The sequence below is a fragment of the Crinia signifera genome, chromosome 2, assembly GCF_055691185.1.
Source record: "Crinia signifera chromosome 2, ASM5569118v1, whole genome shotgun sequence".
In the NCBI taxonomy this organism is placed as follows: domain Eukaryota; kingdom Metazoa; phylum Chordata; class Amphibia; order Anura; family Myobatrachidae; genus Crinia; species Crinia signifera.
The window spans coordinates 152,452,460-152,477,165 of NC_139218.1; the positions used below are offsets into that span (position 1 = coordinate 152,452,460).

The window sequence follows — 24,706 nt, forward strand, 5'->3', positions numbered from 1 at the left end:
GATCCCCCCACTGGCTATTTGTTTTTCTTGATGACCAAACATCATTGACAACAATGGATTTAAACTTGTAGTACAGTGCTTGGAAACTAGGCTTCATCATCAGTATTGGCTATAGTGATTATCCCTTGTAACTGCCTTGAATACATTGTAGATTTTGCACCATTATCCTTTAAATATATAGTATTTTACACCCTATTTTTATTTTGCTTTGGACTGTAGGAAGAAATGAAAGCCCTCTTACCAAAGCCACATTTCAAAGCACTTTATGCTTTATGATTTTTCTTTAAAATAGACATGCTTTTCAATCAGTATATGATCTGCTACGAGGCCCATGCGTAAATGTTTCATGCAAATAAAATACAATTCATTTTATAGTGAGGTTGGTGTTTTGTAGTAGGATGAAAGAAGAACTGGTTCATATGTAGCCAATTCGAGAAGCTGTGCAAAACTGATCATCTTTGCCATGCTGTATCAACACATCCAGGGAAAGAAGTGTAGGGCACAAAGTCAATTTGTAACTTCAATTTTTAAAGAAACAAAACCATATACAATTCTTAACTAACAATTTATCTGAAGCAAGTAACTTAATCTTTAAAATGGGACCTCATTTATCGTTTTTGCAAAAGTATGAAGGGAGAAAAAATGATTGTCAACAAAAATCACCTTTTAGAAATAATATATATAATGATTTGAAGATTATTTGTCATTTTGGATTTTCACATTCAAACAGTGTGGCCGGTTAGCTCAGTTGGTTAGAGCGTGGTGCTAATAACGCCAAGGTCTTGGGTTCGATCCCCACACTAGTCATTTGTTTTTCTTGATGACCAAACATCATTGACAACAATGGATTCAAACTTGTAGTACAGTGCTTGGAAACTAGGCTTCATCATCAGTATTGGCTATAGTGATTATCCCTTGTAACTGCCTTGAATACATTGTAGATCTTTTACCATTATCCTTTAAATATATAGTATTTTACACCCTATTTTTATTTTGATTTGGACTGTAGGAAGAAATGAAAGCCCTCTTACCAAAGCCACATTTCAAAGCACTTTATGCTTTATGATTTTTCTTTAAAATAGACATGCTTTTCAAACATTATATGATCTACTAGGTGGCCAGTGCGTAAATGTTTCGTGCAAATAAAATACAATTCATTTTATAGTGAGGTTGGTGGTTTGTAGTAGGATGAAAGAGGAACTGGTTCATATGTAGCCATTTCGAGAAGCTGTGCAAAACTGATCATCTTTGCCATGCTGTATCAACACATCCAGGGAAAGAAGTGTAGGGCACAAAGTCAATTTGTAACTTCAATTTTTAAAGAAACAAAACCATATACAATTCTTAACTAACAATTTATCTGAAGCAAGTAACTTAAACTTTAAAATGTGTCCTCATTTATCGTTTTTGCAAAAGTATGAAGGGAGAAAAAATGATTGTCAACAAAAATCACCTTTTAGAAATAATATATATAATGAATTGAAGATTATTTGTCATTTTGGATTTTCACATTCAAACAGTGTGGCCGGTTAGCTCAGTTGGTTAAAGCGTGGTGCTAATAACGCCAAGGTCTTGGGTTCGATCCCAACACTGGCCATTTGTTTTTCTTGATGACCAAACATCATTGACAACAATGGATTTAAACTTGTAGTACAGTGCTTGGAAACTAGGCTTCATCATCAGTATTGGCTATAGTGATTATCCCTTGTAACTGCTTTGAATACATTGTAGATCTTTTACCATTATCCTTTAAATATATAGTATTTTACACCCTATTTTTATTTTGCTTTGGACTGTAGGAAGAAATGAAAGCCCTATTACCAATGCCACACTTCAAAGCACTTTATGCTTTATGATTTTTCTTTAAAATAGAAATGCTTTTAGTACATTTTATAATTAGGCAGGGAAAAACCACCTTGGTTACGCTGTGCACACATAATGGGGAATTTTATGCGGGGGGTTTTATTCCTCCATACAAAGGACAGGGTAACCTGATTGAGCTTACGAAAAAAACTTTCTGGGACAGACATAGGCGAGTGCATAAAGATATAAAGAATTTTGGGCAACACCACCATTTTAACTAAATTGACACGGCCAATAATGGTGAGCGGAAGCTTCAACCAGCTTTTCAGGCGAATTTTAAATTCATCAATTATAGGGTCTAGATTGAGCTTAACAAAATCTAATGGGTTGCTAGAAATAATTATACCCAAGTATCTAAACTTCTCAGCCGTCGGAAGACAAACAGTCCTATCAATAACATTGGTGGCAGCAGAATTAATAAACATAAGATGAGATTTATTACAGTTTATAGTTAACCCTGAAAATCCCCCAAATTCATGAAGAGAGGACATCACCCCAGGTAGCTGTTTATTACAATCAGTAACCCCCACAAGTAGGTCATCAGCATAAAGTGAAATTAGACTCCTGGGCAGCACCCGGTTCCTGTCCCCCGTCCCCACCACCCCCCGCAACCTACTGGCCAATGGCTCCATAGCTATTGCGAACAGTAGTGGGGAGAGGGGACAGCCCTGCCGGGTCCCCCTAAGTAGCGGGAAGGGTTCAGACAAGAAGCCATTAACCAACACCCTAGCTACAGGGGATTGATACAGCAAAAACACCCTATTAATAAACTTAGGGCCGAATCCAAATGCCAAAAGCACCTGTTTGAGATACGGCAACTCTACCGAATCAAATGCCTTGTTGGCATCAAAGGACGCTATTGCAGCACCGGGGACATGGGGGACCATAGTTTGCATAAACATATAAAGCCTCCGCAGGTTTATAGCTGTAGACTTCCCCCTCATAAAACCGACCTGGTCCGGATGGACTATCTTCCCGATCACGACTTCCAGTCGACTAACCAGAATTTTAGCAAAAATTTTTGCATCAGTCGTGATCAGGGAGATAGGGCGATAGGAGTCCACCTGCTCTAGATCTTTACCACCTTTAGGGATAATAGTGACTATGGCCTCCGTCATCGAACTCGATAGTTTCCCCTCCTCTTCCATATCACCAAAAAACTGCCATAGTCTAGAGGCTAGAGAGTCCTCATATTTTTTGTAAAATTCACCGGGGATACCATCTACTCCGGGCGCCTTCCCCGAGGGGAGAGACCTTATTGCCCTCACCACTTCATCCAGGGAAACCGGGGCATCCAAGAGATATCTATCTTCCTCAGAAAGAACTGGAAGGGAAATTCCGGCTAAGTACCTCTCGATGTCCCCATTATCATATATAAGCTTAGAAGTATACACGTCAGAGAGGTGTTCCTTAAAAACTGCGGCAATCTCTGGCGTTGAGGTGGTTATAGTACCATTTTTAGATCTTATTTTAACAACTGTAGTTGATGGGCGATCGAGCCTAGACAAAAATGCCAAATATTTACCCCCTTTATCTATATTCATGTAGAACTTGTGTGAGTTTATTAAAACCCTATTGTCATGAACCTGACTTGGTTCAGTCAGTTTCTGAGGTTTCTATGCCTGTTTGCTCCTAGCTGCTGCTGTTGCAGCTGCCTTGCATTCCCAGTGATTAAGTCTCCAGTGAACTTCCCTGAGTTCTGCAGCCTGATCCCTGACCCACACACACCTGTGCAGTAATCAGGTGTGTCTGTCTTTCCCCAGTGTTGATTAGTGCTGCGGCTGGCAGCCAATCACAGAAAGGCTAGGGGGATATAACTCAGGCCCTGGGCCTTCATTCCTTGCCTTGAACAATTGCTTACCTGTTCCCAGAATCTCCTGTGTCAGAGAAGTTTCCAAGGCTCCGAGATCTCCAGCGTACCCCTGCGATACTACCTGGTTCTCTCCATCTCCAGAAGACTCCTGCGATTCCATCCCTGCAGTTGAGTAGCCGGTGTTCCGCTACAAACATCATTTGGCTTTTCAGCCCATCAGTGACTTTCCCACCTGGTCCTGAAAACTGCCGACAGACTCTGTCGACTCCGGGGTTGACTACTCCCTGCTGCTCTCATAGTGACTACATCATCTGTCCTATACTTCCAGCAAGTACCCCGGGGCCTTCCCTCATCTGTCGACACCACGGTCGACATCCCACGTCGACATCCCCAGCAATTCCCAGATTGCACTTCCCTCATTGAGCTCTCCAAGTTCAAGTGTCATCACCCCAGCCTGCATCCAGAGGGCCAGGGCAGGGGGCCGCGACCTGCCTGTCAGACGCAGCTAAGTCCAAAGCTCCTTGCGGGGCTCCCTGGTGAATACCGCTGGCAGGTTAGACTCCGCGCCCCTGTTCCTGGTCTCTGCCAACACTCTGGTTCACAGTGCCCTGATCCTCCTGTGTATTTCTCATATCAAAACCTCCTGCGTTCAACTATCCAGCGCCCTCCACTGGTCCACCACGGTCACAGCCGGGAACACAAAATATCCTTGCGCTGACAGTTTGTTCAAGGCCGATGGACTCGGTTCAAGACCCCAGTGTGGGACCAGCGGTCATCCAAAATGTTACCGCTCGGATAGAGACTCAAGAAGCCACTCAGCAGCGAGTGATAAAATATCTTCAAGAGGTATCCAGTCGATTGGATACAATGCAGCAGTCATTGTCAACTCATGTGTCGACTGTCCAAAATTTTTTACCACCCACTTCCCATTCCAGTCTCCAATTGCCGGTACCAAGCAAATACGACGGTGATTCCAAAACCTGCAGGGGATTCATTAATCAGTGTCAAATTCAATTTGAACTGTTACCTCACAACTTCCCCACAGCTAGAATAAAGATTGCATATATCGTCTCATTGCTTTCCGGATCTGCCCTCGAATGGGTATCACCGCTGTGGGAGAAGTCTGATCCTCTCCTTGCAGACTATGACAAATTTATCGAGACTTTTCGCCGTATTTTTGATAGACCAGGTCGCTCAGCCTCTGCTTCCACAGATATCCTTCAGGTCAAACAAGGATCTCGGCCCATGGGGCAATATGTGGTCCACTTTCAGACTTTGGCATCCGAGTTACTGTGGAACAATGAAGCCTTGACAGCTGCGTTCTGGTTAGGAGTATCAGATCGCATCAAGGATGAGCTGGCAACCCGGGATCTTCCAGATCGGTTGGAAGACCTTATCTCCCAATGTGTCAAGATTGATTTACGCCTCCGTGAGAGAGGTCTTGAAAAACAAAAGAAGTTAATTCCTAGAGAGATTCCTGAATCACGTTCTGTGTCTCCTGACCGTGAAGAACCCATGCAAATTGGTAGATCACGCCTGACTCCTGTCGAACGTGCCCGCAGGCAGCGCAATAGATTGTGTATATATTGTGCTGCTTCCAATCATTTCATTGATGCCTGTCCTGAGCGTTCAGGAGAACGCCAAGGCCTGACCTGCAATGGAGAAGTCAGGTTGGGTCAACTTGTGAAATCTCCTCACGATAATGACTTTGTCCTTTCAGTGTCCCTCGAGACTCCAGCCGGACCCATACCCAGTTCTGCCCTAGCAGATTCCGGGTCAGGTGGAAACTTCATCTCTTATGACCTTGTCTCCAAGTTGAAAATTCCTCTGGTACCCATATCTCCGCCTATCTCTGTTACCGTGATGGATGGCAGCAAGATTCCTGGCAGTGAGGTTCATTTCCGTACTGAACCTGTCCTTTTAAAAGTTGGTACTTTGCATCAAGAGTTAATAAAATTCTTTGTGATTCCCAAAGCATCCTATGACATTGTGCTGGGGCTTCCATGGCTCCGACTCCATAACCCCAGTATCAACTGGTCCACTTTACAGTTGGAACATTGGAGTCCATATTGTCGTCAGCATTGTACTGTTCCGGCGCTGCCAACCGGTTCCACGAATGTCGCACCATTTCCTGGTTGGCCTGACACCTGCAGAGACCTTATGGATAAGCATGCTGCCGATACCCTGCCACCACCTCAGGAGTGGGATTGCTCCATCAATTTACGCCCAGGGAAAATTCCTCCTAAAGGCCGTACCTACCCGGTATCAGTCCCTAAGAATCAGGCCATGCAATCTGGTAATAGAAAGAATCTTCAAAAGAGATTCGTCCGACCTTCTAATCCTCCTGCTGGTATAGGTGTTTGCCCTGCAAAGAAAAAAGGTGGTCTCCAATCTTGTATTGATTCCAGAGACGTAGAATCCCATCGCTCTCCAGTAAAAGAGGTTCCACGTCAGCTCAGACAAAACAAGCCCTATGATAGGATTATGTGCCGTTCTGGTACTCTGAGTGTAAAAACTGATGTCCTATCTTGCTCCATGAAGGAAGACTACCCCATTCCTGATTCCATCGCATTTGCTCCTACGCAAGTATCTCCTACACCTCCTTCTGGTAAGACATTTGTGCCCCCTGAGCTCCGCCCAAGACAGTTGTCAGGGGTTCATAAATCTTTGTTCCCCGGGCGTCCTGGTGCCCAAAACACCCTCGAGACTCTGCAACGCTCCGATGGATGGCCACAGATCAAAGAAGATATCAAAGAATGTGTGACATCCTGTCCAGAGGGTACACAGCATAAAATTCCTTTCCAAGGAGGTCCTATCCTCCACGACCATGTTTTTCTCCAGGATGATACTCCGATAAATTCAGTTTCCATCGATGATGGATGGTCCACCTGTTCCGAAGATGAAAACTATGTTTTGCCTCAGGAAAAAATTAAATTGAATTCTACAAGTTGCTATCCAAAAGCCCCTGGCTATCTTACTAGATGCAACTTAAGCGATAGTGGAGTCCTAGCCTCAAGGGCCCGATCCTCCCGTCCCTACCAAGTTCGTTGGGGTGTTCGGAGTCCACCCCTAAAGGAGGGGGTACTGTCATGAACCTGACTTGGTTCAGTCAGTTTCTGAGGTTTCTATGCCTGTTTGCTCCTAGCTGCTGCTGTTGCAGCTGCCTTGCATTCCCAGTGATTAAGTCTCCAGTGAACTTCCCTGAGTTCTGCAGCCTGATCCCTGACCCACACACACCTGTGCAGTAATCAGGTGTGTCTGTCTTTCCCCAGTGTTGATTAGTGCTGCGGCTGGCAGCCAATCACAGAAAGGCTAGGGGGATATAACTCAGGCCCTGGGCCTTCATTCCTTGCCTTGAACAATTGCTTACCTGTTCCCAGAATCTCCTGTGTCAGAGAAGTTTCCAAGGCTCCGAGATCTCCAGCGTACCCCTGCGATACTACCTGGTTCTCTCCATCTCCAGAAGACTCCTGCGATTCCATCCCTGCAGTTGAGTAGCCGGTGTTCCGCTACAAACATCATTTGGCTTTTCAGCCCATCAGTGACTTTCCCACCTGGTCCTGAAAACTGCCGACAGACTCTGTCGACTCCGGGGTTGACTACTCCCTGCTGCTCTCATAGTGACTACATCATCTGTCCTATACTTCCAGCAAGTACCCCGGGGCCTTCCCTCATCTGTCGACACCACAGTCGACATCCCACGTCGACATCCCCAGCAATTCCCAGATTGCACTTCCCTCATTGAGCTCTCCAAGTTCAAGTGTCATCACCCCAGCCTGCATCCAGAGGGCCAGGGCAGGGGGCCGCGACCTGCCTGTCAGACGCAGCTAAGTCCAAAGCTCCTTGCGGGGCTCCCTGGTGAATACCACTGGCAGGTTAGACTCCGCGCCCCTGTTCCTGGTCTCCGCCAACACTCTGGTTCACAGTGCCCTGATCCTCCTGTGTATTTCTCATATCAAAACCTCCTGCGTTCAACTATCCAGCGCCCTCCACTGGTCCACCACGGTCACAGCCGGGAACACAAAATATCCTTGCGCTGACACCTATGGGCCGACATAGCTTGGAGGTGCTCTACCCAGAGCCGCTGTGCCTCCAACCACTCTGTTCTAGCTGTATCAGTCTTGGCTCTAAGAAATAGCCCCTCTTTAAACGATAGCTGACTTTCTAGAGTGACCGCAGTGTTAAGGAGACGCCGTTTGGCCTGTGAGATTTTTTTCAGACACATCCCCCGTATATATGCTTTAGACGTCTCCCACACAATAGAACTACTGGCTGATTCTAAATTGTCTCCAAAGAAACCATTCATCAAGTGTGAGAACTCCTCACCTTCATATAGTTGAGGAATCCATGATGGATGCAATCTCCACAGACTTTGGCCCATACCTTGTGTTGGCTCAATCTGCATCTGAATGGGGGAGTGATCAGACACCCCTCTAGACATATATTATAGTGACTGCACTTTCACGAGCACATTCCTACCTGGTTTAATGAAAATGAATATACAGAGGAATTGGTTAAATACGTAAGCCATCTTTTTCCGGGTCACTCTCCAACGCAGGCTATTCTGCGTTCAGGCAGGATTAACAAGACCCCTCCCTTTGTTATGCAACTACGTTGGGTTTGGAGAAGGGTTTGTAGTAAGCTGAACTTGGAGGGTATTGACCCGGAAACCAATATTTTTTCTATTCCGGGGTTGGAAGGGCTAAATCTGAGTCAGGGGGGTAGGAGCTGGGGCCAATATGGGGTAAATAACATCGGGCAATTTTATAATGGCAGGGAACTGAAACAATTCACTCAATTGCAGACTGACTATGTTATCCCTAGAAATATGTTTTACAGATATTTGCAATTGAGGAGTGCTATTGCGCAGCAGGCGTGCCAGTGCAGTCTTGTTATTGTTGAATCCCCCTTAAAGAAGTTTATTAAAACTCTGTCGGAGGGTAAATGTCTCTCCAAATGTTATAAATTTCTCATGTCAAGTTTGATAAATAATGAGGTGGAGGGGCAGATGTATAAATGGCTTAAGAATATACCAGACCTTACGATGGAAAAGTGGAGAGAGGCTGTGAGCATTCCTTGTAAGGCAACAAACTCTTTGAGAACCCAACAGATACAACTGAACATTCTATACCAGACCTACTTAACACCAGATAAAATTAGCAAGTTTTCAAATGATAATAACAGTAGGTGTCCAAAGTGTCTGGTCCACAAGTGTGACTTTTGGCATCTAATATGGGAGTGTGAACATTTGCAGAGGTTCTGGACAGATGTTCAATCGGTACTTGTCGAGATTGGGTTGGCTGTCCGTAGCCTTTCTCCATCGGTGGTTATATTGGGGATCTGTTCTGGTGTAGGGGATCCGGGGATAAAACAACTTTTGATAAACCTCTGTGCAATCGCCAAGGTCATCATAGCGAGAGGTTGGATGGCTAAGAGCCCTCCCCGCGTTGAAGAATGGATTGCCTTGGTTAATGTAAATATGAATCATGAGAGGTATGTGCACTATTCCAGGAGGTCTATTGCTAAGTTTTTCTCCATATGGGAGAGATGGTATTACTCCAAATATAACCGTGCCCATCGGGCAGGGTGATGATACTATATGCATAACATCTTTCCTTTTTTTTTTTTTTTTTTTTTTCCCCCTTCTCCTCTTCTGCACTTTTGCACTTTGATACAGTGCATGGAGGAATTAGTTGTTGTTATTGGATAACTATGTTAGGTAGAAGCTGTGGTATTCTTCAGGTCAGTAGGCTGTACTAAAGTAATACGTGTTTTTGAGTATAAATTAATGTTTAGTATCCCGGGTATCCTTTTTTTTTTTTTTTTTTTTTTGGGATCTGTTTAGGTATACACTGCACTTTGAGTGGATATAATACTCTGAGTAAATGAATTGAGCAGTACTAATATCCTTTTCTTCAGCACCTTTGGAGCTAACTGTTGTTATGTGGTCAATTATGTTAGGTAGAAGTTGTGGTATCCTTTAGGTTAGTAGGTTGTACTAAGTAATAATGTAGTTTGAGTATAAATTGATGACTATTACCCTAGGTATTTTTTTTTTTTTTTTTTTGCACGATCGCACTTTAGAGAGGTATAGTGTTGAACCTCTTTTGAAACCATTTAGGTATTCACTGCACTTCGAGTGGATGTAATACTTCGAGTAAATGAATTGACTAGTACAAATTAATGTTTATCACTTCAGGTATATCCAGTTAATATAATTAATATTGCACTTTTGCACTTTAGGGAGGTGTAGGGTAGAATGTAAAGAGGCCATATTTATTTATACTTCTTTTCATATATACTGTCTTTTTTTTTTTTTTTTTTTTTCTTTGATCTATTTAGGTATACACTGCACTTTGAGTGGATGTAATGCTCTGAGTAAATGAATTGAGCAGTATTACTATCCCTTTCTTCAGCACCTTTGAAGCTAACTGTTGTTATGTGGTCAATTATGTTAGGTAGAAGCTGTGGTATCCTTTAGGTTAGTTGGTTGTACCAATGTAATAATGTAGTTTGAGTATAAATTGATGACTATTTCCCTAGGTATTTTTTTTTTTTTTTTTTTGCATGATCGCACTTTAGAAAGGTATAGTGTTGAACCTCTTTTGAAACCATTTAGGTATTCACTGCACTTCGAGTGGATGTAATACTTCGAGTAAATGAATTGACTAGTACAAATTAATGTTTGTCACTTCAGGTATATCTAGTTAATAAAATTAATATTGCACTTTTGCACTTTAGGGAGGTGTAGGGTAGAACTTAAAGAGGCCATATTTATTTATATATATATTTTTTTTTTTTTATATATACTGTCTTTTTTTTTTTTTTTTTTCTTCTTCCTCTTTCTCCTTCTTCTTCTTCCTGTAATTGATCATAAGGGTCAACCCCTGGAATAGTGCACCGTACTATAAAACAACCGACCATGGGATTTTATCCCCTTCTCTGTATTACCATTGCCCTGTATTAGTAGACTAAACCGATTGGAATGGCAGTGATATCTGTAATTATGTACCAGACCCTAGATTGTCTCGTATAATAATGTATCAGTACACACATTGTATGTATATTGTCTATGTATGTTATGTTGTGATGTCGAATGTTCTTCTTGTTTTTTACTTTGTGTTTGTAATGTATATACAATGGAAAAATTTGAATAAAGATTATAAAGAAAAAAAAAAAAATAGAAATGCTTTTCAATCAATATATGATCTACTACGTGGCCCATGCGTAAATGTTTCATGCAAATAAAATACAATTCATTTTATAGTGAGGTTGGTGGTTTGTAGTAGGATGAAAGAAGAACTGGTTCATATGTAGCCATTTCGAGAAGCTGTGCAAAACTGATCATCTTTGCCATGCTGTATCAACACATCCAGGGAAAGAAGTGTAGGGCACAAAGTCAATTTGTAACTTCAATTTTTAAAGAAACAAAACCATATACAATTCTTAACTAACAATTTATCTGAAGCAAGTAACTTAATCTTTAAAATGGGACCTCATTTATCGTTTTTGCAAAAGTATGAAGGGAGAAAAAATGATTGTCAACAAAAATCACCTTTTAGAAATAATACATATAATGATTTGAAGATTATTTGTCATTTTGGATTTTCACATTCGAACAGTTTGGCCGGTTAGCTCAGTTGGTTAGAGCGTGGTGCTAATAACGCGAAGGTCTTGGGTTCGATCCCCACACTGGCCATTTGTTTTTCTTGATGACCCAACATCATTGACAACAATGGATTTAAACTTGTAGTACAGTGCTTGGAAACTAGGCTTCATCATCAGTATTGGCTATAGTGATTATCCTAGTAACTGCCTTGAATACATTGTAGATCTTTTACCATTATCCTTTAAATATATAGTATTTTACACCCTATTTTTATTTTGCTTTGGACTGTAGGAAGAAATGAAAGCCCTATTACCAATGCCACACTTCAAAGCACTTTATGCTTTATGATTTTTCTTTAAAATAGAAATGCTTTTCAATCAATATATGATCTACTACGTGGCCCATGCGTAAATGTTTCATGCAAATAAAATACAATTCATTTTATAGTGAGGTTGGTGGTTTGTAGTAGGATGAAAGAAGAACTGGTTCATATGTAGCCATTTCGAGAAGCTGTGCAAAACTGATCTTCTTTGCCATGCTGTATCAACACATCCAGGGAAAGAAGTGTAGGGCACAAAGTCAATTTGTAACTTCAATTTTTAAAGAAACAAAACCATATACAATTCTTAACTAACAATTTATCTGAAGCAAGTAACTTAATCTTTAAAATGGGACCTCATTTATCGTTTTTGCAAAAGTATGAAGGGAGAAAAAATGATTGTCAACAAAAATCACCTTTTAGAAATAATACATATAATGATTTGAAGATTATTTGTCATTTTGGATTTTCACATTCAATCAGTGTGGCCGGTTAGCTCAGTTGGTTAGAGCGTGGTGCTAATAACGCCAAGGTCTTGGGTTCGATCCCCACACTGGCCAGTTGTTTTTCTTGATGACCCAACATCATTGACAACAATGGATTTAAACTTGTAGTACAGTGCTTGGAAACTAGGCTTCATCATCAGTATTGGCTATAGTGATTATCCCTTGTAGCTGCCTTGAATACATTGTAGATCTTTTACCATTATCCTTTAAATATATAGTATTTTACACCCTATTTTTATTTTGCTTTGGACTGTAGGAAGAAATGAAAGCCCTATTACCAATGCCACACTTCAAAGCACTTTATGCTTTATGATTTTTCTTTAAAATAGAAATGCTTTTCAATCAATATATGATCTACTACGTGGCCCATGCGTAAATGTTTCATGCAAATAAAATACAATTCATTTTATAGTGAGGTTGGTGGTTTGTAGTAGGATGAAAGAAGAACTGGTTCATATGTAGCCATTTTGAGAAGCTGTGCAAAACTGATCATCTTTGCCATGCTGTATCAACACATCCAGGGAAAGAAGTGTAGGGCACAAAGTCAATTTGTAACTTCAATTTTTAAAGAAACAAAACCATATACAATTCTTAACTAACAATTTATCTGAAGCAAGTAACTTAATCTTTAAAATGGGACCTCATTTATCGTTTTTTCAAAAGTATGAAGGGAGAAAAAATGATTGTCAACAAAAATCACCTTTTAGAAATAATACATATAATGATTTGAAGATTATTTGTCATTTTGGATTTTCACATTCAAACAGTGTGGCCGGTTAGCTCAGTTGGTTAGAGCGTGGTGCTAATAACGCCAAGGTCTTGGGTTCGATCCCCACACTGGCCATTTGTTTTTCTTGATGACCCAACATCATTGACAACAATGAATTTAAACTTGTAGTACAGTGCTTGGAAACTAGGCTTCATCATCAGTATTGGCTATAGTGATTATCCCTTGTAGCTGCCTTGAATACATTGTAGATCTTTTACCATTATCCTTTAAATATATAGTATTTTACACCCTATTTTTATTTTGCTTTGGACTGTAGGAAGAAATGAAAGCCCTATTACCAATGCCACACTTCAAAGCACTTTATGCTTTATGATTTTTCTTTAAAATAGAAATGCTTTTCAATCAATATATGATCTAATACGTGGCCCATGCGTAAATGTTTCATGCAAATAAAATACAATTCATTTTATAGTGAGGTTGGTGGTTTGTAGTAGGATGAAAGAAGAACTGGTTCATATGTAGCCATTTTGAGAAGCTGTGCAAAACTGATCATCTTTGCCATGCTGTATCAACACATCCAGGGAAAGAAGTGTAGGGCACAAAGTCAATTTGTAACTTCAATTTTTAAAGAAACAAAACCATATGCAATTCTTAACTAACAATGTATCTGAAGCAAATAATTTAATCTTTAAAATGGGACCTCATTTATCGTTTTTGCAAAAGTATGAAGGGAGAAAAAATGATTGTCAACAAAAATCACCTTTTAGAAATAATACATATAATGATTTATTGTCAACAAAAATCACCTTTTAGAAATAATACACATAATGATTTGAAGATTATTTGTCATTTTGGGTTTTCGCATTTGGCCGGTTAGCTCAGTTGGTTAGAGCGTGGTGCTAATAACGCCAAGGTCTTGGGTTCGATCCCCACACTGGCCATTTGTTTATCTTGATGACCCAACATCATTGACAACAATGGATTTAAACTTGTAGTACAGTGCTTGGAAACTAGGCTTCCTCATCAGTATTGGCTATAGTGATTATCCTAGTAACTGCCTTGAATACATTGTAGATCTTTTACCATTATACTTTAAATATATAGTATTTTACACCCTATTTTTATTTTGCTTTGGACTGTAGGAAGAAATGAAAGCCCTATTACCAATGCCACACTTCAAAGCACTTTATGCTTTATGATTTTTCTTTAAAATAGAAATGCTTTTCAATCAATATATGATCTACTACGTGGCCCATGCGTAAATGTTTCATGCAAATAAAATACAATTCATTTTATAGTGAGGTTGGTGGTTTGTAGTAGGATGAAAGAAGAACTGGTTCATATGTAGCCATTTCGAGAAGCTGTGCAAAACTGATCTTCTTTGCCATGCTGTATCAACACATCCAGGGAAAGAAGTGTAGGGCACAAAGTCAATTTGTAACTTCAATTTTTAAAGAAACAAAACCATATACAATTCTTAACTAACAATTTATCTGAAGCAAGTAACTTAATCTTTAAAATGGGACCTCATTTATCGTTTTTGCAAAAGTATGAAGGGAGAAAAAATGATTGTCAACAAAAATCACCTTTTAGAAATAATACATATAATGATTTGAAGATTATTTGTCATTTTGGATTTTCACATTCAAACAGTGTGGCCGGTTAGCTCAGTTGGTTAGAGCGTGGTGCTAATAACGCCAAGGTCTTGGGTTCGATCCCCACACTGGCCATTTGTTTTTCTTGATGACCCAACATCATTGACAACAATGGAATTAAACTTGTAGTACAGTGCTTGGAAACTAGGCTTCATCATCAGTATTGGCTATAGTGATTATCCCTTGTAGCTGCCTTGAATACATTGTAGATCTTTTACCATTATCCTTTAAATATATAGTATTTTACACCCTATTTTTATTTTGCTTTGGACTGTAGGAAGAAATGAAAGCCCTATTACCAATGCCACACTTCAAAGCACTTTATGCTTTATGATTTTTCTTTAAAATAGAAATGCTTTTCAATCAATATATGATCTACTACGTGGCCCATGCGTAAATGTTTCATGCAAATAAAATACAATTCATTTTATAGTGAGGTTGGTGGTTTGTAGTAGGATGAAAGAAGAACTGGTTCATATGTAGCCATTTTGAGAAGCTGTGCAAAACTGATCATCTTTGCCATGCTGTATCAACACATCCAGGGAAAGAAGTGTAGGGCACAAAGTCAATTTGTAACTTTAATTTTTAAAGAAACAAAACCATATACAATTCTTAACTAACAATTTATCTGAAGCAAGTAACTTAATCTTTAAAATGGGACCTCATTTATCGTTTTTGCAAAAGTATGAAGGGAGAAAAAATGATTGTCAACAAAAATCACCTTTTAGAAATAATACATATAATGATTTGAAGATTATTTGTCATTTTGGATTTTCACATTCAAACAGTGTGGCCGGTTAGCTCAGTTGGTTAGAGCGTGGTGCTAATAACGCCAAGGTCTTGGGTTCGATCCCCACACTGGCCATTTGTTTTTCTTGATGACCCAACATCATTGACAACAATGGATTTAAACTTGTAGTACAGTGCTTGGAAACTAGGCTTCATCATCAGTATTGGCTATAGTGATTATCCCTTGTAGCTGCCTTGAATACATTGTAGATCTTTTACCATTATCCTTTAAATATATAGTATTTTACACCCTATTTTTATTTTGCTTTGGACTGTAGGAAGAAATGAAAGCCCTATTACCAATGCCCCACTTCAAAGTACTTTATGCTTTATGATTTTTCTTTAAAATAGAAATGCTTTTCAATCAATATATGATCTAATACGTGGCCCATGCGTAAATGTTTCATGCAAATAAAATACAATTCATTTTATAGTGAGGTTGGTGGTTTGTAGTAGGATGAAAGAAGAACTGGTTCATATGTAGCCATTTTGAGAAGCTGTGCAAAACTGATCATCTTTGCCATGCTGTATCAACACATCCAGGGAAAGAAGTGTAGGGCACAAAGTCAATTTGTAACTTCAATTTTTATAAAACAAAACCATATGCAATTCTTAACTAACAATGTATCTGAAGCAAATAACTTAATCTTTAAAATGGGACCTCATTTATCGTTTTTGCAAAAGTATGAAGGGAGAAAAAATGATTGTCAACAAAAATCACCTTTTAGAAATAATACATATAATGATTTATTGTCAACAAAAATCACCTTTTAGAAATAATACACATAATGATTTGAAGATTATTTGTCATTTGGGTTTTCGCATTTGGCCGGTTAGCTCAGTTGGTTAGAGCGTGGTGCTAATAACACCAAGGTCTTGGGTTCGATCCCCACACTGGCCATTTGTTTATCTTGATGACCCAACATCATTGACAACAATGGATTTAAACTTGTAGTACAGTGCTTGGAAACTAGGCTTCATCATCAGTATTGGCTATAGTGATTATCCTAGTAACTGCCTTGAATACATTGTAGATCTTTTACCATTATACTTTAAATATATAGTATTTTACACCCTATTTTTATTTTGCTTTGGACTGTAGGAAGAAATGAAAGCCCTATTACCAATGCCACACTTCAAAGCACTTTATGCTTTATGATTTTTCTTTAAAATAGAAATGCTTTTCAATCAATATATGATCTACTACGTGGCCCATGCGTAAATGTTTCATGCAAATAAAATACAATTCAGTTTATAGTGAGGTTGGTGGTTTGTAGTAGGATGAAAGAAGAACTGGTTCATATGTAGCCATTTCGAGAAGCTGTGCAAAACTGATCTTCTTTGCCATGCTGTATCAACACATCCAGGGAAAGAAGTGTAGGGCACAAAGTCAATTTGTAACTTCAATTTTTAAAGAAACAAAACCATATACAATTCTTAACTAACAATTTATCTGAAGCAAGTAACTTAATCTTTAAAATGGGACCTCATTTATCGTTTTTGCAAAAGTATGAAGGGAGAAAAAATGATTGTCAACAAAAATCACCTTTTAGAAATAATACATATAATGATTTGAAGATTATTTGTCATTTTGGATTTTCACATTCAAACAGTGTGGCCGGTTAGCTCAGTTGGTTAGAGCGTGGTGCTAATAACGCCAAGGTCTTGGGTTCGATCCCCACAATAGCCATTTGTTTTTCTTGATGACCCAACATCATTGACAACAATGGATTTAAACTTGTAGTACAGTGCTTGGAAACTAGGCTTCATCATCAGTATTGGCTATAGTGATTATCCCTTGTAGCTGCCTTGAATACATTGTAGATCTTTTACCATTATCCTTTAAATATATAGTATTTTACACCCTATTTTTATTTTGCTTTGGACTGTAGGAAGAAATGAATGCCCTATTACCAATGCCAACCTTCAAAGCACTTTATGCTTTATGATTTTTCTTTAAAATAGAAATGCTTTTCAATCAATATATGATCTACTACGTGGCCCATGCGTAAATGTTTCATGCAAATAAAATACAATTCATTTTATAGTGAGGTTGGTGGTTTGTAGTAGGATGAAAGAAGAACTGGTTCATATGTAGCCATTTTGAGAAGCTGTGCAAAACTGATCATCTTTGCCATGCTGTATCAACACATCCAGGGAAAGAAGTGTAGGGCACAAAGTCAATTTGTAACTTCAATTTTTAAAGAAACAAAACCATATACAATTCTTAACTAACAATGTATCTGAAGCAAATAACTTAATCTTTAAAATGGGACCTCATTTATCGTTTTTGCAAAAGTATGAAGGGAGAAAAAATGATTGTCAACAAAAATCACCTTTTAGAAATAATACATATAATGATTTATTGTCAACAAAAATCACCTTTTAGAAATAATACACATAATGATTTGAAGATTATTTGTCATTTTGGATTTTCGCATTCAAAGAGTGTGGCCGGTTAGCTCAGTTGGTTAGAGCGTGGTGCTAATAACGCCAAGGTCTTGGGTTCGATCCCCACACTGGCCATTTGTTTATCTTTATGACCCAACATCATTGACAACAATGGATTTAAACTTGTAGTACAGTGCTTGGAAACTAGGCTTCATCATCAGTATTGGCTATAGTGATTATCCTAGTAACTGCCTTGAATACATTGTAGATCTTTTACCATTATACTTTAAATATATAGTATTTTACACCCTATTTTTATTTTGCTTTGGACTGTAGGAAGAAATGAAAGCCCTATTACCAATGCCACACTTCAAAGCACTTTATGCTTTATGATTTTTCTTTAAAATAGAAATGCTTTTCAATCAATATATGATCTACTACGTGGCCCATGCGTAAATGTTTCATGCAAATAAAATACAATTCATTTTATAGTGAGGTTGGTGGTTTGTAGTAGGATGAAAGAAGAACTGGTTCATATGTAGCCATTTCGAGAAGCTGTGCAAAACTGATCTTCTTTGCCATGCTGTATCAACCCATCCAGGGAAAGAAGTGTAGGGCACAAAGTCAATTTGTAACTTCAATTTTTAAAGAAACAAAACCATATACAATTCTTAACTAACAATTTATCTGAAGCAAGTAACTTAATCTTTAAAATGGGACCTCATTTATCGTTTTTGCAAAAGTATGAAGGGAGAAAAAATGATTGTCAACAAAAATCACCTTTTAGAAATAATACATATAATGATTTGAAGATTATTTGTCATTTTGGATTTTCACATTCAAACAGTGTGGCCGGTTAGCTCAGTTGGTTAGAGCGTGGTGCTAATAACGCCAAGGTCTTGGGTTCGATCCCCACAATAGCCATTTGTTTTTCTTGATGACCCAACATCATTGACAACAATGGATTTAAACTTGTAGTACAGTGCTTGGAAACTAGGCTTCATCATCAGTATTGGCTATAGTGATTATCCCTTGTAGCTGCCTTGAATACATTGTAGATCTTTTACCATTATCCTTTAAATATATAGTATTTTACACCCTATTTTTATTTTGCTTTGGACTGTAGGAAGAAATGAATGCCCTATTACCAATGCCAACCTTCAAAGCACTTTATGCTTTATGATTTTTCTTTAAAATAGAAATGCTTTTCAATCAATATATGATCTACTACGTGGCCCATGCGTAAATGTTTCATGCAAATAAAATACAATTCATTTTATAGTGAGGTTGGTGGTTTGTAGTAGGATGAAAGAAGAACTGGTTCATATGTAGCCATTTTGAGAAGCTGTGCAAAACTGATCATCTTTGCCATGCTGTATCAACACATCCAGGGAAAGAAGTGTAGGGCACAAAGTCAATTTGTAACTTCAATTTTTAAAGAAACAAAACCATATACAATTCTTAACTAACAATGTATCTGAAGCAAATAACTTAATCTTTAAAATGGGACCTCATTTATCGTTTTTGCAAAAGTATGAAGGGAGAAAAAATGATTGTCAACAAAAATCACCTTTTAGAAATAATACATATAATGATTTATTGTCAACAAAAATCACCTTTTAGAAATAATACACATAATGATTTGAAGATTATTTGTCATTTTGGATTTTCGCATTCAAAGAGTGTGGCCGGTTAGCTCAGTTGGTTAGAGCGTGGTGCTAATAACGCCAAGGTCTTGGGTTCGATCCCCACACTGGCCATTTGTTTATCTTTATGACCCAACATCATTGACAACAATGGATTTAAACTTGTAGTACAGTGCTTGGAAACTAGGCTTCATCATCAGTATTGGCTATAGTGATTATCCTAGTAACTGCCTTGAATACATTGTAGATCTTTTACCATTATACTTTAAATATATAGTATTTTACACCCTATTTTTATTTTGCTTTGGACTGTAGGAAGAAATGAAAGCCCTATTACCAATGCCACACTTCAAAGCACTTTATGCTTTATGATTTTTCTTTAAAATAGAAATGCTTTTCAATCAATATATGATCTACTACGTGGCCCATGCGTAAATGTTTCATGCAAATAAAATACAATTCATTTTATAGTGAGGTTGGTGGTTTGTAGTAGGATGAAAGAAGAACTGGTTCATATGTAGCCATTTCGAGAAGCTGTGCAAAACTGATCTTCTTTGCCATGCTGTATCAACCCATCCAGGGAAAGAAGTGTAGGGCACAAAGTCAATTTGTAACTTCAATTTTTAAAGAAACAAAACCATATACAATTCTTAACTAACAATTTATCTGAAGCAAGTATCTTAATCTTTAAAATGGGACCTCATTTATCGTTTTTGCAAAAGTATGAAGGGAGAAAAAATGATTGTCAACAAAAATCACCTTTTAGAAATAATACACATAATGATTTGAAGATTATTTGTCATTTTGGATTTTCGCATTCAAAGAGTGTGGCTGGTTAGCTCAGTTGGTTAGAGCGTGGTGCTAATAACGCCAAGGTCTTGGGTTCGATCCCCACACTGGCCATTTGTTTATCTTGATGACCCAACATCATTGACAACAATGGATTTAAACTTGTAGTACAGTGCCATGCTGTATCAACACATCCAGGGAAAGAAGTGTAGGGCACAAAGTCAATTTGTAACTTAAATTTTTAAAGAAACAAAACCATATACAATTCTTAACTAACAATTTATCTGAAGCAAGTAACTTAATCTTTAAAATGGGACCTCATTTATCGTTTTTGCAAAAGTATGAAGGGAGAAAAAATGATTGTCAACAAAAATCACCTTTTAGAAATAATACATATAATGATTTGAAGATTATTTGTCATTTTGGATTTTCACATTCAAAGAGTGTGGCCGGTTAGCTCAGTTGGTTAGAGCGTGGTGCTAATAACGCCAAGGTCTTGGGTTCGGTCCCCACACTGGCCATTTGTTTTTCTTGATGACCCAACATCATTGACAACAATGGATTTAAACTTGTAGTACAGTGCTTGGAAACTAGGCTTCATCATCAGTATTGGCTATAGTGATTATCCCTTGTAGCTGCCTTGAATACATTGTAGATCTTTTACCATTATCCTTTAAATATATAGTATTTTACACCCTATTTTTATTTTGCTTTGGGCTGTAGGAATAAATGAAAGCCCTATTACCAATGCCACACTTCAAAGCACTTTATGCTTTATGCATTTTTCTTTAAAATAGAAATGCTTTTCAATCAATATATGATCTACTACGTGGCCCATGCGTAAATGTTTCATGCAAATAAAATACAATTCATTTTATAGTGAGGTTGGTGGTTTGTAGTAGGATGAAAGAAGAACTGGTTCATATGTAGCCATTTTGAGAAGCTGTGCAAAACTGATCATCTTTGCCATGCTGTATCAACACATCCAGGGAAAGAAGTGTAGGGCACAAAGTCAATTTGTAACTTCAATTTTTAAAGAAACAAAACCATATACAATTCTTAACTAACAATGTATCTGAAGCAAATAACTTAATCTTTAAAATGGGACCTCATTTATCGTTTTTGCAAAAGTATGAAGGGAGAAAAAGTGATTGTCAACAAAAATCACCTTTTAGAAATAATACATATAATGATTTATTGTCAACAAAAATCACCTTTTAGAAATAATACACATAATGATATGAAGATTATTTGTCATTTTGGATTTTCGCTTTCAAAGAGTGTGGCCGGTTAGCTCAGTTGGTTAGAGCGTGGTGCTAATAACGCCAAGGTCTTGGGTTCGATCCGCACATTTGTTTATTTTGATGACCCAACATCATTGACAACAATGGATTTAAACTTGTAGTACAGTGCTTGGAAACTAGGCTTCATCATCAGTATTGGCTATAGTGATTATCCTAGTAACTGCCTTGAATACATTGTAGATCTTTTACCATTATACTTTAAATATATAGTATTTTACACCCTATTTTTATTTTGCTTTGGACTGTAGGAAGAAATGAAAGCCCTATTACCAATGCCACACTTCAAAGCACTTTATGCTTTATGATTTTTCTTTAAAATAGAAATACTTTTCAATCAATATATGATCTACTACATGGCCCATGCATAAATGTTTCATGCAAATAAAATACAATTCATTTTATAGTGAGGTTGGTGGTTTGTAGTAGGATGAAAGAAGAACTGGTTCATATGTAGCCATTTCGAGAAGCTGTGCAAAACTGATCTTCTTTGCCATGCTGTATCAACACATCCAGGGAAAGAAGTGTAGGGCACAAAGTCAATTTGTAACTTCAATTTTTAAAGAAACAAAACCATATACAATTCTTAACTAACAATTTATCTGAAGCAAGTAACTTAATCTTTAAAATGGGACCTCATTTATCGTTTTTGCAAAAGTATGAAGGGAGAAAAAATGATTGTCAACAAAAATCACCTTTTAGAAATAATACATATAATGATTTAAAGATTATTTGTCATTTTGGATTTTCACATTCAAACAGTGTGGCCGGTTAGCTCAGTTGGTTAGAGCGTGGTGCTAATAACGCCAGGGTCTTGGGTTCGATCCCCACACTGGCCGTTTGTTTTTCTTGATGACCCAACATCATTGACAACAATGGATTTAAACTTGTAGTACAGTGCTTGGAAACTAGGCTTCATCATCAGTATTGGCTGTAGTGATTATCCTAGTAACTGCCTTGAATACATTGTAGATCTTTTATCATTATACTTTAAATATATAGTATTTTACACCCTATTTTTATTTTGCTTTGGACTGTAGGAAGAAATGAAAGCCCTATTACCAATGCCACACTTCAAAGCACTTTATGCTTTATGATTTTTCTTTAAAATAGAAATGCTTTTCAATCAATATATGATCTACTACGTGGCCCATGCGTAAATGTTTCATGCAAATAAAATACAATTCATTTTATAGTGAGGTTGGTGGTTTGTAGTAGGATGAAAGAAGAACTGGTTCATATGTAGCCATTTCGAGAAGCTGTGCAAAACTGATCTTCTTTGCCATGCTGTATCAACACATCCAGGGAAAGAAGTGTAGGGCACAAAGTCATTTTGTAACTTCAATTTTTAAAGAAACAAAACCATATACAATTCTTAACTAACAACTTATCTGAAGCAAGTAACTTAATCTTTAAAATGGGACCTCATTTATCGTTTTTGCAAAAGTATGAAGGGAGAAAAAATGATTGTCAACAAAAATCACCTTTTAGAAATAATACATATAATGATTTGAAGATTATTTGTCATTTTGGATTTTCACATTCAAACAGTGTGGCCGGTTAGCTCAGTTGGTTAGAGCGTGGTGCTAATAACGCCAAGGTCTTGGGTTCGATCCCCACACTGGCCATTTGTTTTTCTTGATGACCCAACATCATTGACAACAATGGATTTAAACTTGTAGTACAGTGCTTGGAAACTAGGCTTCATCATCAGTATTGGCTATAGTGATTATCCCTTGTAGCTGCCTTGAATACATTGTAGATCTTTTACCATTATCCTTTAAATATATAGTATTTTACACCCTATTTTTATTTTGCTTTGGACTGTAGGAAGAAATGAATGCCCTATTACCAATGCCACACTTCAAAGCACTTTATGCTTTATGATTTTTCTTTAAAATAGAAATGCTTTTCAATCAATATATGATCTACTAGTGGCCCATGCGTAAATGTTTCATGCAAATAAAATACAATTCATTTTATAGTGAGGTTGGTGGTTTGTAGTAGGATGAAAGAAGAACTGGTTAATATGTAACCATTTTGAGAAGCTGTGCAAAACTGATCATCTTTGCCATGCTGTATCAACACATCCAGGGAAAGAATTGTAGGGCACAAAGTCAATTTGTAACTTCAATTTTTAAAGAAACAAAACCATATACAATTCTTAACTAACAATGTATCTGAAGCAAATAACTTAATCTTTAAAATGGGACCTCATTTATCGTTTTTGCAAAAGTATGAAGGGAGAAAAAATGATTGTCAACAAAAATCACCTTTTAAAAATAATACATATAATGATTTATTGTCAACAAAAATCACCTTTTAGAAATAATACACATAATGATATGAAGATTATTTGTCATTTTGGATTTTCGCATTCAAAGAGTGTGGCCGGTTAGCTCAGTTGGTTAGAGCGTGGTGCTAATAACGCCAAGGTCTTGGGTTCGATCCCTACACTGGCCATTTGTTTATCTTGATGACCCAACATCATTGACAACGGTGGATTTAAACTTGTAGTACAGTGCTTGGAAACTAGGCTTCATCATCAGTATTGGCTATAGTGATTATCCTAGTAACTGCCTTGAATACATTGTAGATCTTTTACCATTATACTTTAAATATATAGTATTTTACAACCTATTTTTATTTTGCTTTGGACTGTAGGAAGAAATGAAAGCCCTATTACCAATGCCACACTTCAAAGCACTTTATGCTTTATGATTTTTCTTTAAAATAGAGATGCTTTTCATTCAATATATGATCTACTACGTGGCCCATGCATAAATGTTTCATGCAAATAAAATACAATTCATTTTATAGTGAGGTTGGTGGTTTGTAGTAGGATGAAAGAAGAACTGGTTCATATGTAGCCATTTCGAGAAGCTGTGCAAAACTGATCTTCTTTGCCATGCTGTATCAACACATCCAGGGAAAGAAGTGTAGGGCACAAAGTCAATTTGTAACTTCAATTTTTAAAGAAACAAAACCATATACAATTCTTAACTAACAATTTATCTGAAGCAAGTAACTTAATCTTTAAAATGGGACCTCATTTATCGTTTTTGCAAAAGTATGAAGGGAGAAAAAATGATTGTCAACAAAAATCACCTTTTAGAAATAATACATATAATGATTTGAAGATTATTTGTCATTTTGGATTTTCACATTCAAACAGTGTGGCCGGTTAGCTCAGTTGGTTAGAGCGTGGTGCTAATAACGCCAAGGTCTTGGGTTCGATCCCCACACTGGCCATTTGTTTTTCTTGATGACCCAACATCATTGACAACAATGGATT

The 24,706-nt window shown here is 37.7% G+C and overlaps 14 non-coding genes across 14 annotated transcripts; all 14 read left to right on the top strand.

Annotated features, from left to right (window-relative positions):
* The first annotated feature begins 733 nt into the window (after nucleotides 1-733).
* On the top strand, nucleotides 734-807 carry TRNAI-AAU (transfer RNA isoleucine (anticodon AAU)). Its single transcript has one exon. It is a non-coding gene; the product is annotated as a tRNA-Ile (tRNA).
* An 11,283-nt stretch (nucleotides 808-12,090) lies between these two features.
* Nucleotides 12,091-12,164, top strand: TRNAI-AAU (transfer RNA isoleucine (anticodon AAU)). The gene has a single exon. It is a non-coding gene; the product is annotated as a tRNA-Ile (tRNA).
* Nucleotides 12,165-12,880: 716 nt separating this feature from the next.
* On the top strand, nucleotides 12,881-12,954 carry TRNAI-AAU (transfer RNA isoleucine (anticodon AAU)). Its single transcript has one exon. It is a non-coding gene; the product is annotated as a tRNA-Ile (tRNA).
* Nucleotides 12,955-13,707: 753 nt separating this feature from the next.
* Nucleotides 13,708-13,781, top strand: TRNAI-AAU (transfer RNA isoleucine (anticodon AAU)). Its single transcript has one exon. It is a non-coding gene; the product is annotated as a tRNA-Ile (tRNA).
* A 715-nt stretch (nucleotides 13,782-14,496) lies between these two features.
* TRNAI-AAU (transfer RNA isoleucine (anticodon AAU)) lies at nucleotides 14,497-14,570 on the top strand. Its single transcript has one exon. It is a non-coding gene; the product is annotated as a tRNA-Ile (tRNA).
* A 716-nt stretch (nucleotides 14,571-15,286) lies between these two features.
* On the top strand, nucleotides 15,287-15,360 carry TRNAI-AAU (transfer RNA isoleucine (anticodon AAU)). Its single transcript has one exon. It is a non-coding gene; the product is annotated as a tRNA-Ile (tRNA).
* Nucleotides 15,361-16,111: 751 nt separating this feature from the next.
* Nucleotides 16,112-16,185, top strand: TRNAI-AAU (transfer RNA isoleucine (anticodon AAU)). Its single transcript has one exon. It is a non-coding gene; the product is annotated as a tRNA-Ile (tRNA).
* A 1,551-nt stretch (nucleotides 16,186-17,736) lies between these two features.
* On the top strand, nucleotides 17,737-17,810 carry TRNAI-AAU (transfer RNA isoleucine (anticodon AAU)). Its single transcript has one exon. It is a non-coding gene; the product is annotated as a tRNA-Ile (tRNA).
* A 1,551-nt stretch (nucleotides 17,811-19,361) lies between these two features.
* TRNAI-AAU (transfer RNA isoleucine (anticodon AAU)) lies at nucleotides 19,362-19,435 on the top strand. The gene has a single exon. It is a non-coding gene; the product is annotated as a tRNA-Ile (tRNA).
* Nucleotides 19,436-20,150: 715 nt separating this feature from the next.
* Nucleotides 20,151-20,224, top strand: TRNAI-AAU (transfer RNA isoleucine (anticodon AAU)). Its single transcript has one exon. It is a non-coding gene; the product is annotated as a tRNA-Ile (tRNA).
* Nucleotides 20,225-22,176: 1,952 nt separating this feature from the next.
* TRNAI-AAU (transfer RNA isoleucine (anticodon AAU)) lies at nucleotides 22,177-22,250 on the top strand. The gene has a single exon. It is a non-coding gene; the product is annotated as a tRNA-Ile (tRNA).
* Nucleotides 22,251-22,965: 715 nt separating this feature from the next.
* Nucleotides 22,966-23,039, top strand: TRNAI-AAU (transfer RNA isoleucine (anticodon AAU)). The gene has a single exon. It is a non-coding gene; the product is annotated as a tRNA-Ile (tRNA).
* Nucleotides 23,040-23,800: 761 nt separating this feature from the next.
* Nucleotides 23,801-23,874, top strand: TRNAI-AAU (transfer RNA isoleucine (anticodon AAU)). The gene has a single exon. It is a non-coding gene; the product is annotated as a tRNA-Ile (tRNA).
* Nucleotides 23,875-24,589: 715 nt separating this feature from the next.
* Nucleotides 24,590-24,663, top strand: TRNAI-AAU (transfer RNA isoleucine (anticodon AAU)). Its single transcript has one exon. It is a non-coding gene; the product is annotated as a tRNA-Ile (tRNA).
* Nucleotides 24,664-24,706: the final 43 nt, after the last annotated feature.